Below are 5,047 nucleotides of genomic sequence, written 5' to 3' on the forward strand. Positions count from 1 at the left end.
GGGCCGAAATGACAGGAACTCTGATAAGGCTGCCTTATTTAGAGAGAGAAAATAAAGGGGCAGCGTGCAGAGGAGTTGTCTATGGTTTCTGCTTTTGTATCTGGGAGGGATGGAAGAGAAGATGGGGGCTGGGTTCTGTGGTGTTCTGAAGCAGAGCCCCTAGTTGTTTTTCAAGCTGCCTAGTGGACTCCTTAAAAAGGCAGTTTGCATGGCCAAGCTACTGTCTGGATCTCTAGGGAACACCTTTTGTCATGCCAGTAGCATCAGTTCTGTGTTTTTATTGAGATTTGTTTGTTGCGCTGTTCCAATAAAATGTCCCTTTTAAATTCTCGTGTTACTGTTTTTGCAAATAGATGCCAAGAAACAAAGTATCTGGTCACATTTGAGTTGCACAGATGTTACATCTATTTTGTGGTGTTATTATCCAAATGTATCCATTGATGTATATACCTTATCTGTAACTACCATGTACAGCCAAGCCGTATTTATTTGACCTTTTTTTAACAGGGAGTCACCATTGAAACCAATGTCTCTTTTGCAAGGGAGCTCAGCATATACTCAAATGTGAAAATACCAAATATACAAACACACTCAAGAAACACAATGACATTCCTCAGCAAAGATGTCCCCAACCAACAATTTGAACACCAGTACATCCAGTTGTAGGGAACTCTATAGATTGTTCCATACATGGGGTGCAAAGAAACAAATCTGTTTATCACATTAACGACTGCCCCTAACAACCAACTAATCCCTTTGAAAACAGCGTATGTGGCATCAATATGAGTCAACCATTTATTCTAGTGTCATAATTGACTACAACATGTAAATAGAATAATTTGTCATAAAGTCAGTCTCAGAGTTTGGAACCTGAGTGCGTCACAACGAGTAAACGAAGGTTGGGTTTGGATTATAATTATGGCAACAATTAATGATGCCCTTTGCCAAGCTCCACGTACAAATTGCCCCTCCGCCCACTTCGCTTCCCTTCATTGAACGGCGCTTCGTTGTTTCATCGCCCCGAACACGTTCAAAGGATCACGGCCGTTTTGAGACTAAAAAAACGTATACAGATTGACCGTGCGACAATGCATGCTTCCAGAAGGATGCACAGCCAACTATGGTTTGCATGCCCTGCCAAAATTGGAATTTGTTGAGTATACCTCTAGCTAGACAATAGACTGCTGGTTATGTACTGTTGAAGTCGGAAGTTTACATACACCTTAGCCAAATACATTTAAACTCAGTTTTTTACAATTCCTGACATTTAATCCTAGTAAATATGCCGTGTTTTATGACAGCTGCCTGGTCCCATGCTTGGTCCCATGGTGTTTATACTTGCATACTATTGTTTGTACAGATAAACGTGGTACCTTCAGGCGTTTGGACATTGCTCCCAAGGATGAACCAGACTTGTGGAGGTCTACAATTTTCTTTCTGAGGTCTTGATTTTCCCATGATGTCAAGCAAAGAGGCACTGAGTTTGAAGGTAGGCCTTGAAATACATCCACAGGTACACCTCCAATTCACTCAAATGATGTCAATTAGCCTATCAGAGGCTTCTAAAGCCATGACATAATTTTCTGGAATTATCCAAGCTGTTTAAAGGCACAGTCAACTTAGTGTATGTAAACCTCTGACCAACTGGAATTGTGATACAGTGAAATAATCTGTCTATAAACAATTGTTGGAAAAATTACTTGTGTCATGCACAAAGTAGATGTCCTAACTGACTTGCCAAAACTATAGTTTAACAAAAATGTGTGGAGTGGTTGAAAAACGAGTTGGCTGCTCATCAAGGAAGAAGCCACTGCTCCAAAACCATAAAAAAGCCAGACTACGGTTTGCAACTGCACATGGGGGGGGGGGAGGGAGATCGTACTTTTTGGAGAAATGTCCTCTGGTCTGATGAAACAAAATTAGAACTGTTTGGCCGTAATGACCATCATGTTTGGCGGAAAAGGGGGGAGGCTTGCAAGCCAAAGAACACCATCCTAACCGTGAAGCACGGGGTGGCAGCATCATGATGTGGGGGTGCTTTGCTGCAGGAGGGACTGGTGCACTTCACAAAATAGATGGCATCATGAGGCAGAAAAATTGTGTGGATATATTGAAGCAACATCTCAAGACATCAGTCAGGAAGTTAAAGCTTGGTCGCAAATGGGTCTTCCAAATGGACAATGACACAAAGCATACTTCCAAAGTTGTGGTACAATGGCTTCATGACAACAAAGTCAAGGTATTGGTGTGGCCATCACAAAGCCCTGACCTCATTCCTATCGGAAATTTGTGGGCAGAACTGAAAATGTGTGTGCGAGCAAGGAGGCCTACAAACCTGACTCAGTTACACCAGCTCTGTCAGGAGGAATGGGCCAAAATTCACCCAACTTATTGTGGGAAGCTTGTGGAAGGCTACCCGTTTGACCCATATTAAACAATTTAAAGGCAATGCTACCAAATACTAATTGAGTGTCTGTAAACTTCTGTCCCACTGGGAATGTGATGAAAAAAATAAAAGCTGAAATAAATCATTCTCTCTACTATTATTCTGAAATGTAACATTCTTAAAATAAGTGGTGATCCTAACTGACCTAAGACAGATCATTTTTACTGGGATTAAATGTCAGGAATTGTGAAAAACTGAGTTTAAATGTATTTGGCTAAGGTGTATGTAAACTTCCAACTTCAACTGTATATTTTGTATGCAGCTGTGGTGGTACTAGCTAAGTCATGTCTGACTACAACAGTGTACAACAAACCCAAACCAACCCAGGGCCATAGCAAAATATGTCACAGATGATTACATAGTGTAACGGCGTCACCTGCCAAAATCGAATCCAATCTGGAGCCAGTCAGTCTACATCTGTAAAGCATAGAATTAGTTTCCAAAAAAGATTACGTTATTTCTCGAAATATGTTTATAATTGAGGGATGATGACAATCGTTGATCCTGTTTTTTCAGTTAGACAAAGTGCACAATTGGGTGTCAGACTTATCCCCTGGTCATGAACGGATGCTGGGACCTATCAGAAGAAGTAAAGGTGGGTAGCATAACATGTCCAGAAATGTGATTGCAATGGTTTATCGACCTCCAAAAATATTTGAGTTCACTGTTCACTTGCTATTTTCACAATATGTCAGGCAAGCCTCATAATAAAAGTGTGTCATGCGACACAAGTACCCTTGTCACACCTCCGTTGTTGCCAGTCTCCCTGGACTCCTTTGAAAAGGACACACCATCATGAGGCCTCTGTTAGTGTCATCAAGACAGTAATTAGTCACTAACAGCTTCATCAACAACGACAAGTAATGTGTGTTATGTGAAAAGTTGTATTAAAAAAATACCTGGCTTGATAAACTAGTAGGCTAGTTAGAACTAGTAGAGATAGAACTAGTAGACTAATTTTGGTTGTGAGGTGCATGAGCAAAAAGCTTGTCCTTTTCTTTCGAACAAAATGCAATTTCCACTTGGCTGTCTCATATCACCCTGTCACAGGTCCTCCCAGTGAACACCACCTCATAAGATTGCCTGCTGCGGTTGTTCAAGAGATGGACTGGGGGAGGGGCCCTCATCAGCATCATGCAGACAAGCGATTGCTGTGAGCATTCCTATGAATTGATCAGTCAGCCACATATTGGCAAGTATCTGTCCAGAAACATTCACTTGTCAGCATCAACAACTTTCACAGGCTCATCATTTGTACAAATACAGAAGGTAAACCACTTCATTCCTTTGATACATTTGATAAGCCAATTGTGAAACAATATATGTAAACTGACATTATTTGGTGCTTATTTTCTACTTCTTAGATGCATATAATGCCCAGGGCATAATGTAGCCTGGTTGAACCACCTGATCGCCGTGTTCACCATTCTATTTCACTTTACATTTGATGATATTTGAAGTGAAATAGAAAGGTGAACGCAGTGATCAGGTTGGTTCCACCAGGCTAATCATAACCATTATTGATAATGCAATCAGTGCTCTGTGTGTGCGCGTACGACCGCCTGACCGACCGACCGAGGAGCTGATCTACGCTGCTATGCCCATCAATGGGGCTCTGGCAAAGACCTCACCTCCAGCCTCACCTCTTGCCTCCTCACCAACGGTTGTCGATGGGGAGAACAGAATTAGGTAGGTTTAGTCTGACCCGTTCAAACTTCAACATAGTATCTGTTTGTGTGCCAGATATGACCTATTCTAACTGCTATTGGTAATAGAACAGTGACTGTTCACAGATACCTGTACGGAGCCAGCACTTTGGAAACTTGTTATGGTGGTACTACTGATGTCTGACTATAACCGGTTACAACAAACCCAAACCAACCCAGGGCCATAGAACATGTCACAGTTGGTTGCATAGTGTAACGGCATCACCGGCCTGAATCTAATCCTACACCTGTAGGGATATTAGTTCTGGGATTTGTCTCCCGGGAAAGATCTAACAGCGGACATGAGGAGAGATGAGACAAAACCATCCAGTTATAGAATATTGTGTTAAAGGACAGCTGAGCTTACTGTTGACCTCGGGCATTCAACTCGCAGTAGTCGATATTATTTCCACGGTAACATGTATTTACATGACTTGTTGAAACTAAGTTCCAAGCTACTTTGGTAGCAAGGCGTTGTAGAACGAGTGTCTTATGAAACACATTCCAGACACTGGCTCTTGCTATGTTGCAATAACTGATTTGACAGAGACATATCAGCTAGATGGTATAACCAGCTGCAGCTATTAAAAAGCTATGCTAACTAGCTGCTGTCAGCTTGGCTAAATACAAGCAAAAGTGTAAAGTACTCAAGTAAAAAATACTTTAATGTACTACTTAAGTTGTTTTTTGGGGTATCTGTAGTTCACTTTGCTATTTATATTTTTGAGAACTTTTCATTTTACTCCACTACAGTTCTATAGAAAATATACTTTTTACTCCCATACATTTCCCTGACACCCAAAGTACTTGTTACATTTCGAATGCTCAGGCAGGACAACAATATGGTCCAATTCACACACCTATCAATATAACGTGTTGCCATCCCTTCTTCCTC

Source organism: Salmo salar, chromosome 12 (genome assembly GCF_965601325.2).
Source record: "Salmo salar chromosome 12, fSalSal1, whole genome shotgun sequence".
In the NCBI taxonomy this organism is placed as follows: domain Eukaryota; kingdom Metazoa; phylum Chordata; class Actinopteri; order Salmoniformes; family Salmonidae; genus Salmo; species Salmo salar.